The sequence below is a fragment of the Rosa chinensis genome, chromosome 2 (genome assembly GCF_002994745.2).
Source record: "Rosa chinensis cultivar Old Blush chromosome 2, RchiOBHm-V2, whole genome shotgun sequence".
NCBI classification, from domain to species: domain Eukaryota; kingdom Viridiplantae; phylum Streptophyta; class Magnoliopsida; order Rosales; family Rosaceae; genus Rosa; species Rosa chinensis.
Genome location: NC_037089.1, coordinates 24,789,806 through 24,803,668, shown reverse-complemented (window position 1 = coordinate 24,803,668; position 13,863 = coordinate 24,789,806). Strand labels below are relative to the sequence as shown.

The 13,863-nt window shown below is 39.1% G+C and overlaps 1 long non-coding RNA gene across 1 annotated transcript; it reads left to right on the top strand.

The window, feature by feature from the left end:
* Positions 1-4,765: 4,765 nt before the first annotated feature.
* On the top strand, positions 4,766-5,873 carry LOC121051565. Its single transcript, XR_005806108.1, has 3 exons — positions 4,766-4,879; positions 5,050-5,183; positions 5,756-5,873. It is a non-coding gene; the product is annotated as an uncharacterized LOC121051565 (long non-coding RNA).
* The last annotated feature ends 7,990 nt before the right edge of the window (positions 5,874-13,863 follow it).

Here is a 13,863-nt window from a genome sequence, read left to right as displayed (position 1 = left end):
TAAATAACAAGAAAATGACTGCTAAGCAAGCTGCTTCTTGTTTCAGTATATAATAAAACACCCAGTTATAAATCAACTGTCATCCTATGGATTTTTTTTTCTTTTTTTATTACTTATAAATTAAAATCAGAAAATTGGGGTTGCTTCCGAGATTCTTTCTTCGGAGGACGACATGCATAATCTTTTTTTTTTGTCATATTAGTGGGAAATCGAGCTTGTGATACGGTCTTGTCCTAACCTAATTCTCAATTGTCCCTCACCAGTTGGATCAACTCTAAAAGCAGGCGTGATATGTTGTCATCTACTTTTTGAGTCTTATATTAAAAACAAAAAAAATCACTGTGTTTGCTAAATAAATCATAAAATAACATAGTTTTGCACATAAGTGCAATGTCAACGCGAGAAAACAGTAACAAAACAAAACAGCCGAACCTGTTGAGAGGAAGGAAATGATCCATATATGCATCCAAAAATTAACCTCTCACACTTTTTAAATCCAATTTTCCATACATAACAAGTGCAAGAAAAGCCAGTATATTAAATCTTATAAGAATGTAAATAACAAGGTGACCAAAACAAGAATGTAGATAACAATTTCCGACCACTTATACCAATGAGCACAGAGAGTGCCCTTCTCCTCGATTGTCAGCATTGTCTTGGTTGCATTATATATCAACCCCCTACCCTGAAGCTGACGGCCTGAAGCTGACGGTGTAAACAAGAGGTTTAATTGAACAAATCCAATGACTAGTCTAGTCATCTAGTGCCCCTCGACCCTGGTGACAAGTTCAAAGGACTGACTTCTTTTTCACTAAGATCAATGCCAAACAGTAATACTAGCTATCAAAAGGTTTAGACGTTTAGTTGGCCAAATACAAAGTCTAGTGCACTTTGACCTTGCGTGACAAATTCAAAGGACTGACTTTTTTTCACTAAGATCAATGACAATCAGTAATACTAGTTATCTGTCTGCAACAAATATTTAAAAGGGAAATTCGTCCAAACAGTGTCTGAACTTTTCCAGACTATTAATTTTCATACCTATATTTTGAAAAATATCATAATAGTACATGAAGTTTTGGCCCCGACCCAATTTCCATACCTGGCAACAGTAAAAACGTTAATTCTGTTAACTTTTAAAGGGTTTTTTTCGTCATTTTACTATTCATCCTCCTATCTTATCTGAAACCATCCTCATCTCCATCCTCTTCTTCTCCTCCACCGAAAGCATCTCAAAGCTTCAGTCTTTGCACACAAAATCCAAAAAAGTTTTCAGCATTCCCTTACATTTCCCATATACTGATTAGCTCACCATTCCCATTCAGCACTAAAGCCAATTTCTCTTACTTTCAACTCAGACCGATTAGCTCATTCATATACATTCCTCCCAAACATACATTATGCATCATAAAGCTTCAAACTTTTTGCAAAATTACACAAAATCAAACAACTTTCAGCTATCCCAACACACCCACCAAGCCAAATCCACCTAAAACACCATAAATTTTTCAATTTCTACCAAACAAATGGAAAATTAAGCAACTACACAAGTCAAGGTAGCCTGCCCTCACCTCGGCTTCCCCAGACTGGCCTGCCACCCTCCCTGCCTGCAGTAGACTTGCGTCAGGTAGCCCGCGCCTTGCACACCCACCTCCTCACCTACAACGGCACTGCTGCACCTGTACGCATGGCCCAACTCTCGCCTAGCCCCGCACGACCCGAGAAGGCCACTGCTCGCCGGCGTTCTCCACTGTCGCAGCACCCAGATCGGATTCGTCAGCTCCCCACCGTCGCAGCATCCAGATCAACGACGACGTAGCAACCCACTCTTCCCCAGTCCCCGCCAGCCCACACGGGCCTCAGCCTTGTCCAACGCTGCACCCCAGGCCTCCGCGGCCCCCTGCACGCCTCCCCGCCTGACAGCATCCATACTCGCCCGACCTCGCCTCCCTACAAACCATCCATCGCTGCAGACCAGAAGGAAGGAGAAGGGAGAAAAGAAAGAAGAAGATGGAGATGAGGATGGAGATGGTTTCGGTGGAGGAGAAGAAGAGGATGGAGATGAGGATGGTTTCAGATAAGATAGGCGGATGAATAGTAAAATGACAAAAATACCCTTTAAAAGTTAACAGAGTTAACGTTTTTACTGTTGCCAGGTATGGAAATTGGGTCAATGCCAAAACTTCAGGTACCATTATGACATTTTTCAAAGTATAGGTATGAAAATTAATAGTCTGGAAAAGTTCAGACACTGTTTGGATGAATTTCCCTATTTAATTTAAAATGATTCGTACATATATAGAGAGAATCTCTTTAAACTTGAAATGTGAGGACATTTTTATTCTTAACATGTAGTTTAATAATCTAAGTTATTCATTATTGAGTTACATACACACATATAAATCGTACAAAAAATTATCCAAATCGAAAAACGTTTAATAATTTGATTAGCATAATATTTTCTTTAATTTTATCAAACAGACTACATTTATTTATATAATTTTGAATGACCAAATTGGTATGGATTTGATTGGTTGGAAAATTCTACAATGTGTTAACATATGACATGCATACAATTACCTTAAAAGTGGTAAAATGAGTCATCAAAATAGTAATATTAGTCCTCAAAGTGGTAACATGAGTCCTTAAAGTAGTAAATTTTCTTAGTTACCACATCAGTCCTCAAAATAGTAATATTAGTCCTCAAAGTGGTAACCAAAGTTCTTAAAGTGGTAAATTTTCTTAATTTACCATATGAGTCCTCAAAATAGTAGTATTAGTCCTCAAAGTGGTAACATGAGTCCTTAAAGTGGTAAAAATAGTTGATGTTTGAGAAATGTTAACATACCATAGCTTTACCCTGGTTGGTTTTTTGTAGATACAATTGTTGCATCTTAATATTCTAAAGGATCAACGGTTGAAATCATTGAATTATGTCATATACAAGTATAAAATAGTAAAAATATATCAATATTTTTTGTATGTATTTTAATTATCTAAATAACTTATTCTCTAGTTACACGCATACGCATATATATGAACAAATAATTCACAAAAGTAAGCTTGCCTCTTGGAGAATAGGTTTACAATGCACTAGACCAAAAAAAAGGTGGCAAATTCCATCAAGGTCGACTTAGTCCTCAAAGGAGGTTCAATGAGCCTATTACTGCTATGAATTAACATTTAGAACACCTTTCATATCAAAATTACCCCGTGGCGGAGTTACGATGAGCCATGAGACTGCCTTGGTTCCTCCAAGGCTCCAAACCTCCATATGTTTGCATTTAGGTGGTCATGAAATTGTTCATAAATTACACATTATAAATATTAAAAATTAGGGGCCGTGACCACTTACCCAATTTTAGACTAAAAATTGCCTACTTACTCCAGCAAGAAATTTTTAATCCCATTTACCCAATCTAAATATGAATGACAATGTTACCCTCAAATGAATTAACAAACCCTCAGACTCTCTCTCTCTCTCTCTCTTCATTCCTCAACCGAGTCGATTCAACGAGTCTCAACCTCTCGCTCTCTCCCTCTCTCTCTCTTCCTTCCTCGACCAAGTTGATTCCGCGAGTCGCAACCAGTGGACAACAACAACCATCACTGCCGGACGAGGAATTAACGGTGATTGCCGAGGCAGTTGGAGATGAAGATCTCGGCGTCCCTCCACCATCTCTGCCGAGCAAGGAATGGACGGTGATTGGAGATCTGGGTTGGGGATGATGATCAAGAAGCAGGTTTCGATCTGGGCTACCGGCGCAGGGAACACAGAACTCAAAATGGTGGTCGTCGGCGCTAAGTCGCTCGGGAAGAGAGATGACAATCACTCGCGGGGATCATTTACAGATCCGACTCCGATCCAAGGCCCACTGCCACAACTCAGCCCCAACGCCGATCCAACTCAACCCCGACGCCGATCCAACTCAGCCCCTTATACAACCACGCCCCGACGCCGGTCTCACACTCTGGTGGGTGCCCAGAGCAATTTCTGGGTGCCCAGAGAAATAATTTTTATTTATTTTTTGTGTACTTTGAGCTCTGATGGGAAGGGAAAAAAAAAGAAAGAACGTGTACAATTGAACATATAAATTGATCAATTGTGTATGTAGTGTATTCATTTTGGTTTTGGGAGTTTATGCAATTCACTTGAGGGAAATAATATGATTATTGGGAGGCAATAATATGAGTATTGGGGGGCAATAATATGCATATAAATTGATCAATTGTGCCTGTAGTGTATTCATTTTGGTTTTGGGAGTTTATACAATTCACTGGACGGCAATAATATGATTTTGAGAGGCAATAATATGATTATTGGGAGGCAATAATATGAGTATTGGGGGAAAATAATATGATTACTGTGGGCAATAATATGGTTACTGGGTATTAATAAATTCAGACGCCGGAATCTGGTCGCCAGTCCGGTAGCCAGATTCCGGATTCCGGTTGCCGGATTCTGGTTGTAATGCCTCGTACCTTAAAATTTTTACTAGTTACATTTTTACCATTATTGACCGAGGAGTGACTTTTTCTTGAGTTCGGTAAATTAGGGAATTTCTTTGTGAATGCCGTGTATACAAAAAATCGAGTTTGTGGACATGTAGTTTGTTTAAATCGGAGTTTTATAGGGAAAGTTGTGACCAAAAAGGGAAGTTACTATTCATAGTTTTTTTTTTTTTAAAGAATTCCATTTTGGGATTGAGCAGAGAGAAGTCAAAGCTGCCAAATTGGGACAGACCCGACCCCCCCCCCCCTCCTCCTTTCTTCTCCTTTTCGTAGTTTCTGGTTTTCCGGAGATTTCGTCGCCGTCCGGCCACCCCAGGACGAACCGTTTGGCATGGCGTGATCCTCTCCTCCTTCTCTACCTAGTCATGTAAGTTTTTCCTCTTGGGTACCATGGATTTTTGAGTTTGAAGAGGAATTTCCAGAAATGGGAAAAATTGGATTTTTGCTTTGATCTCCGGTTTCCGGTGATTTCCGGCTGGATTCTTTGGAGTTTTGGTTGTTGGGGAAGTACTGAACGTGTTCCTAACCTTGTTGCAGCTCGTTTTGATCGGTGGAGGAAGATTTGAAGGTGTTTGAGAATGTGAACAGTACTGTGAACAGTAACTATCGAATTCTTGGGTTCTTGTTTGATTTTTCTGGACATTTCTACTTAAATTTGGTTGTTGTTGCAGGTATAGAAACTGTTAGATTTAATCTATGAATTTTGTGTTAGATTTAAGGTTGCTTGGATAGTGAGTTTCCTTGGAGTTTTAATGTTGGATGTGGTTCTAAGGGTGTTAAGATTTTAATCTTGGGTTGAGAACTTGTTGTCATATTTTTAGTGATGAGTTGAGATTGTTGAGAGGTTGGAGAAGTAAAATGGGTTTCAAATGTCAAAAGAGAAATTGGGAATTTGGAAGAAAATGTTTTGTTGTAACCTTGTTGGCTAATTGTTGGTGGAGAAATTGGAGAAAGAATTTGGAAATTTTGAAAAGGGAATAATTTTATAATTTGGTGGTTAAGTATAGTTAAGGAGTTGGAATTAAATTTACTAGTTACCGAATCGATCCTTGTGAAGGTTAAAGTTTCATTGAGGACGTGGAAATCATTAAGAAAATTCTGAAATTGAGAATTGAATCCTAAATTGGAGAATTTGGTTGTTAGAAGAATTATGTGTAATGAGTATTAATTTCCGAAGGATTAAGCATTGTTTCTCAGATTAATTCCTTATTGAGGTTAACTATATCCTGTCCATTTGCTACAGGTCGTACTGATCCCTCGAGCGAGGAGGACACAGGCAGGCAGCAGGGTTAGCTGCGAGACTCACCTGTGAGTGGACTTTTGTTTTATTTAAATAATGTATGCAGCACAGTATTAAATTTATAATGGATTATTATTTGAGTAAATGTGATTTTTGTGAAAAGAAAAGAATTTAAAGAAAGGAGTTGGCAAGGAGGCTAGTTTCAGCGCATGCGTACAATACCTAGTCGGTAGTCCCCTCTAGGTAATAGTCTGGTCGGCATTCCCCTCCAGACCATATCCCGGTCGGCAGTCCCCTCCGGTGAGTCATCTAGTCGGCAGTCCCCTCCAGATGATATGAGGTAGTTAGTCGGCAGTCCCTTCTAACTACCTGTGGTTAGTCGGCAGTCCCCTCTAACCACCGCCTCCTAAATCCGGTCGGCAGTCCCCTCCGATGAGTCATCTGGGCGGCAGTCCCCTCCAGATGGCATGAGATGACTAGACAGCAGTCCTCTCTAGTCATCGAACGATGTTTCTTGAAAGGATGGTTTTCAAAGGAATGAGTTGGAATTGTTTTATAAATCTCGCTGCATGTTGGTTTTTGTTAAAGAGAAAATGGGAACGCATTCAAGCATTAATTTCATAATTTATTTTATTTTCATCCACTCACTCTAATAGATTTTAAATGTTTTCCCCCGGGCCCTTCATTTTTCAAATGCCCAGATTTCATATTTGCCGAGATCGCGTCCAGGAACTTGAGGCATAGGAATCAGCGCTTCCGTTTTGTCCGTAGGTTATTACTTAACCTACCTTGTATGATATCAGCTTAGTTGTGTATATCTGCTCTGATAACCAATTTACTTTGGAGAATGTTAATGTTTGAGAAGCTATTATCGTAGTGAAGTTAAGGTGACACTTGTGCTATCGGAATGTAACATTTTCACTTGGAATGTAAATATTGGAATGTATCTAGGAGTGTGAGTTTAGTTTTAAGCATGTCTAGGTTTTGTAAAATTTTGGGTAGCCCATTTTAGGGGAGGTTCTGTCGATTTTTCGGTAGGATTTCACTTAAAGTGGGTCCCACAGGCTCGTATCCGGGTTTCGGGGTGAAACTTGGGTCGGGTTCTGTCACTGGTGACCAGTCGCCAGATTTCGGTCATCGGTCGCCTGAGTCCAGTCGCCGGAGACCGCGGCAGGCCATTGGTCACCGGAGCACAGCAAGGTGGAGGATGACTTCTCTCTCTAAGTGAGAAAGAAGGAGAGGGCAAAAAAGTCTCAAAAATAAATAAAAAGAATTTATTGGGTATTAGAGAAATAATCCCTTAGAGTGTTTTGGGTAAATGGGGTTAAAAAACAGTTGGTGGAGCAACTGGGCAATTTTTAAGCTAAAATTGGGTAAATGATCATTTCCCCTAAAAATTATGAGAAAATATCCATTGGGCTACCACCACTAGTAAGAGCATCTCCAATGAGTTAGTCAAAAAATTTGTGTCAAATTTGAATTTGAAGGATGATGTGTCATGGTCATTTTTGACAAATTTTTGGTCCAATGGATTAGTTATATTTAAATAGTATTTTATAGTTTTTGAAATATTTTATAACAAAAACAAAACTATTTTTCTTTTTCTTTTTTTCTCGGTCAGGGTTGGATGTCACCAACCCACTCAGATCAGATCGATCTCGCCTGGAATCAAACCAGATCAAATCGAATTCCGATCCTAGCCACACCCCAACAATCCCATCTCCATACAAGCATCTACCATCTTGAGTCGCATCGAGGGTTGGACGTCACCAACCCACTCGGATCAGATCAATCTCGCCTGGAATCAAACCAGATCAAATCGAATTCCGATCCCAGTCAAACCCCAACGATCCCATCTCCAAGCAGGCATCTACCATCTCAAGCCTCATCGCTGCATAACGGTGAAGTCTGACCTCCCCCAATGTCCATCTCCGTCCACCACCATCGTCTCTGAAACAACTTCCGCCCAACATCTCCCATCCCCATTTCTAACACAGATTTCAGACCAAAAGCTGACCAAAGACCAACAAAGCAACCAAGAGAGGCGCTTCCTCATAGCTTTGCCGTAGGTGGATTTGCAAGCGGCCATTAATCCCAGAGAATTAGAGAAAGAGAAGAAATTTTGGGGATAGAATTAGGACCATTTTTTGCTGTTCTTGGAAAACCCAAGAAATTAGGAAGAGGGTGTTGTTGAAATGAAGATTCTCCTTCACGATTTTGCTTTGGTTTGGATAGTAGATACTGGGTATGAAGAAGAGAATGAACGAGAGAGATGAGGAAAGAGAGAAGATAGAAGACAGAAGAAGAGAGGAGAGAGGAATAAAAAAATAAAAGACAGGTTGCCTTTGGACTGTCAAATTTGACAGTCTTCTAGATCTGTCTTTTGCCACATCAGACCACGTCAGAAATGGCACATGGATTGGAGTTAACAAATCTGTCAAAAGTAGTCGTTCAATTGTCTAAGTGGCAAAAAGACTAATTCATTGGAGATGGTCTAACCCATACATATAACTATCTTCTTCTTTTTTTCTTTTTTTTTTGAAAGAGGGCTGGTGCGGTTGTCTCAATCATTGATTAATGAAACTACAGAATACAATGGGGGACGTAGAACTTGAACCCCATATTACAATAAGTATAGAGAGAACATCCTAAAATAATACCAGGATTCTCTACAAAACCTATGTATTCTAACAAACACCAGTTAGCAAAGAGTGCATGAATGGCTACTTCATTTGCTTTGACATAGCGGTGACATACCAGAAAGATAACTCTATCACGAAAAAGCATCATTACAAATAACACAGTTTTCCCACTATGTTGTTGTACGAAAATAAATCCGACAACACTCAATTTCATCTTGCCACTAGTAGGTTGCATCCATTTGATCAAGCAAATAACTCGCCGCCTCGTTAGGCCAAACAAGGCACATAGAGTGTGCATATCGGGACAAACTCCATGTCGCCCTATCCAAAAGTGGTAGGGATTTATTACCAGCATAGAGCCATGGCTTACTAAAAGTAAATAATAGAAAAGAAAAATAGAAACATAAATTGGGTCAAGGGTCAAAGCCAAGCCCAACAAAATAGAGTCAAGGGTCAAAGCCCAGGCCCAATTCTTAGACGGCCCAAGCTGAGATCCGATGCAGAAATTGCAACGCTTCGGCACCTCCCCTGTCGCCCATCCACCGGCAGCAGTGCCACCATCACCTACCACCTTTTGGCTAGCCACATCACCGTTCCTCAGATCAGAGCCAGAACTCCCAACCCAGATCATATCAAATCGACCCGATTTGACACTAATGAATCTCAGCTATGTTGCCATCCGGTCATCACCCTCAGGTGATATCCGATCTCGCCACACCACCGCAATGCAACCGCCAGTTCGTCTGCCCTCCTTCCAATGGCCAGGCGACATCGGCCCCGACTTCCATCCATCAACCCGCCACTGCATATCGTCGTTAAGTACTCCAAACGCCTTGGACAACTTTGCCACCCTGCTACCTTCTCTCTGACTAGACCCTGCAACACCGAACACAAGTTCTATTTTAGCCCGTCCGATGCCGACGCGGCCATCGGGCGTGCAGTCGGATTAAGCAATAAATTTGGATGGAAGACCAGACGCCTCTGCCTAGGGTTTTTTTTCGAGAGAGATAACATGAATTTTCTATTTTCTTTTGGAACATAAACATCACTTTTATAAAAAGATGGAGTGAATATTACACCCTTGGCTCTGGTGATTAATTTTTGGGCTAAATAGTGGTTACTACCCTGTGGTTTGAGTCCAAAATCAATTCATTCTCTAGACTTTCTATTTCATCAAAAACACTTATACACTATAATTTCTCATCTAATAGGTCCTTCCGTCATGCATCCGTGAAATAAAGTCGTTAAACCACGAACGTGGCATGCCAACTCAGCTCCTGTGAGGCCCACTTGATAAGGAAAATTCCCAAATTAACCCTAGCTCTCTTCTAACCCAAATTACAGCCACAATCCCTAGATTACTAGAAATCTGGCTCTCTTCTACCTAGATTACCAATGAGGCTGTACACTTTGCAGTTTCTTGGTTAGGTATCAAGACGATGGAGGAGGAGGAGAATTTTTGTCCCCTATAGCAACTTCTAAGCCTGTACTCCCTAAAAACGGCGCAGCAGCAGCAGCGAGGACGACTGACTCCAATTCCGATGAGGACTCTGCCGAAATAATATTTAGCCCGAAATCCAAATTAAGATTGTGAGCGACGAAGAGATGACTCTGCTCACTCTCTAACCTCTTCATTTCGATTCTCTCACTTCCCTTCCAACGTTAGGTCTCTTCACTCCGTTGTCGTCATTTCCAAGAAGAGTATTGAGGATTCGGGCGGGTTCAAGACTACTTAGAAGAAGACCCAATTGACTGAATCATTACACCAGTTCAAGAAGAAGGATTTGTGCATCATCAATTTTACTTCCACAGTATGGAAATTCTTGGCTTTGGGACTCTTTGTTTAGTCTTTTGGGAAATTGGGTTTGGGTTTGCGCTGATCAATTTTGAAAATTTGTGGTTGATTGTGAATCTTAGTGGGATTTATTGAACTGGGTTTTGGATAAGTACTTGGCTTGGAGACTATTTGTTCAGTCTTTTGGGTAATTGGGTTTGGTTTGTTTTGTTCAATTTTGAAGCTTTATGTTTGATTGCTTATCCTATGGGATTTTAGTGAAATTAGTTTGGAGGGCTTTGTTGAACTTTTGCAACTAATTGAGGTTTGAGGTGTATATTCCAGACTTCCAGTAAATATTATGGAGAGACTGTCAATATCTATGTTGAAAGTGATTAATCTTTCAAGCATCCAAGTCTTTTTCTATTTAACTGAAGGAAAAGAGATTTACTCAGATCTATTCTCATATGTTCAGAATAGGAATTGTTTGAAAAACAAATGGAGTTTGTTCTCCTCGATCCATGGCAAGAGAAAAATCTGTAAGGCTATGAAAGGGGGAAGGAGATGACCTCGATGAAAGCTAGGGTTAATTTGAGAATTTTCCATGTTAGGTGGGTCCCACAGGAGCTGAGTTGGCATGCCACGTTAGTGGTTTAACGACTTCATTTCACGGATGCATGACTGAAGGACCTATTGGATGAGAAATTATAGTGTAGGGGTGTTTTTGATGAAATTGAAAGTTTAAGGATTGAATTGATTTTGGACTCAAACCACAGGCTAGTAACTAGCTAGTATTTAACCCTTAATTTTTTGTTGACCATTTTAGAAAAATACTCCTTGGTATATTAGATTTGGGCTACTCCATCCATTGCCAATTAGTTTTGGATGGAGTGGCTCAAACCTTTAAAAACTCATAGGCAATGTCATTTTTTTTTTCTGTAACCAAAAGAAAAATGTCTTATTTTTTTTCATGTGGGATCTATATATCCTCAACAAATACAGTTAGATCGATTCTTTACGGTTATAGATTACCCATCGAGTGTGAAGTATACTGACCACATGTTTTCTTGATTTACAGCAGAATGTCTAGTTTAGGTTCCATATGATCACTTATAGTTTAGCAACAACCATGCAATTTCAATATTTGTTTTTTAAAGATATATAAAAGTATTTTCAATATTACATAGAGCAGAAGAGGGTTGATATGCAGTACACTCATATATCAATAAATTAAATAGACAAAATTGATATATTAGTAGACTGGCTCATCAATATTCGACTAACTCATCTTGATCTCAAGTAGTAGTTGATGATCAACCAGAGCTAGTCTAGTACTATAAATAGTTAGACTACCATTGATGTACCATAGACATTATTAGTAGAAGAAATCTTGCAAAACTTAGTTTCTGATATGGCTAAAATAACCTCACAATTTAACCCTGCAAAAATATCGAGGTTAGTATAGCACAAGTAAGGATCGTTCAGTCCGAGAATTGTAGGGTACACCTACACAAAATGATCAATTAACAAATAAAAGAATAAATTGGCCTACACAAAATGATCAATTAACAAATAAAAGAATAAATTGGGGGTTTTGAAATTTGGTTCCTAATCTACTTAAAATAAAAACGAAACAAATAAAACTATCTACAATGATCGACTTCCCTATCCTAGACTAATACCACTTGGAAAATACTAAGTGTAAAAACAGAAAATCCATTTCAACATGCTACAAAACATGCCCATATTAAATGCCTAGATAAGAGCCCAAATGAAAAGTCTTAGCGGATCAATCTATTTATCTAATTCCTAATGTGAGCTTGGATTGGAAAAGTCCTTACCAAGCCCAATACTACTAATTTTCGAAAACACTTAGCGTAATTATCTTAATTAGTAGTATTATCTAACCCTCGAATCAACTCACACATGCAAATTAACCATTACACATAGCAATTAAAACATAATTTTCAGAATCATTTAACCATTGAAACATGATTTTTACCACTATTTAGAACTAATTACTACTTGTTTAACTTAGCGTCTAACAAATAACAATTACTCTTGGCAAATTAAGCAAAGACACCAGAACACGTAGAGTTATTCTAGCATGCAAACTTATTAACCTAACTCTGAAAATTACCTAAACACGTAAAAGGGCACAAGATTGTAACATACATCATCAAAGAATTCTCGAAATTAACTCAATAATAAACTGAAAATCTCAAAAATATTAATAAAAATATTCTGAAAATTTCATGTCTCCAATTACAGAACTCCCAAATTCAAATAAGCAAATCCCAAAATAATTCACAATTCTTTAACAAAAATTGTAAGCAGAGTCATAGTTACATTTTGAAGTGTTTTCCGCAGCAGATTGGCAACAAGGTGATGAACTCATCTCTGCTATGGTGGTGGAGCATCCTTGATGTAGCGCCAAAGAGCTTCGTAGATTAATGGATGGTGGTCAAGGTCTTGTAGGTGATGGAGGTTTGAGGAGTGAATTGAGCAGAGTCTCGGAAAAGTTTTTGGCCAGAAAGAGATGTCAATTCTGTTCTGGACGTTACCTATATATAGAGGAGCATTGGTTGGGTTTTGTCGATCATACCCTTCATCATTTGGACGGATGGGATTGCATAGCTTTCTTCATCTTCATCTTCTCCTTTATTTGCCGTTTCTTATTTCTTGTCCTCTTTCTCTCATAATGGTAGCACTTATGGCCTTAATTTCTCATAATGGGGCAATTATGGCCTTAATTTCCCAACTGAAACGTCTCTCTCCTTTATTTCCTTTATTCATTGCTTGGTCAAAGAGTCATAATTACATGGGCTCCTCATTCTTCTCTAAGTGTACGGTCAAGTCGCATAGAAGTTGAGATAAAACAAAACTCCAAATTTTCCTCGAACAAGCCACGGCCTTAAATGCTTTATTTTCTGATTCCATCGTTGTTGTTTCTAAGAGTCCCACCAGGCAAGGTTTCCTACAAACAAGGAGGAGAATATCAAAATTCTTTTAGAGAAAGTAAAGGGAATTAAAACAATTTAATCTTAGAAAAATACTCCCAAAAATTCTCTCTTAAGGCCCATGGATTAAGCATGAAATAGGGCTTCCTCATTCATCAAACAAAGTTCACGCCCAGGCCCATGGTCTAGGCCCAAATCCATCTCAGAACTTCCATTAAAACAGGAAAGTTTCTATTTCTCAAAACAAGAATGTCTCGGAATGCAAAACCGAGAAAGTCTTGGAAAAGAGTTTTAGTTCAACTGGGACTCCCAGTACATCTAGGATTTTGAAACTTATCAACCTCTGTAAAGACCGCAAAAAGGTCGACGGTGAGGAATCTTGATCCAGCTAGAATTCTTCAAGAATTTTGCTTTTTCCGCCTATTTCTCTGCAAACACTTTACAAGACTTTCAAAATGACTCAATGACTCAAAACACGAAACTAAGGGAGAAACAAGGCTTAAATGGGGCATATACTCATTAATATCGTCGCATTTTGTGCTCCTATCAGTTTCAAAGTTTCTTTTTTTAGTCCGGAACCATAGTTGGCAAAATGTACTTCTACAGTCTATTTAGTATATATAGATGGCCTGCGAACTACAATACTACGTAAGGAAAGCACATCAGAGAACAAACGAACGTACCGGATCGGATCTCTTTTTTATAAATAAAGGACGATATACAGATAGTAATTCT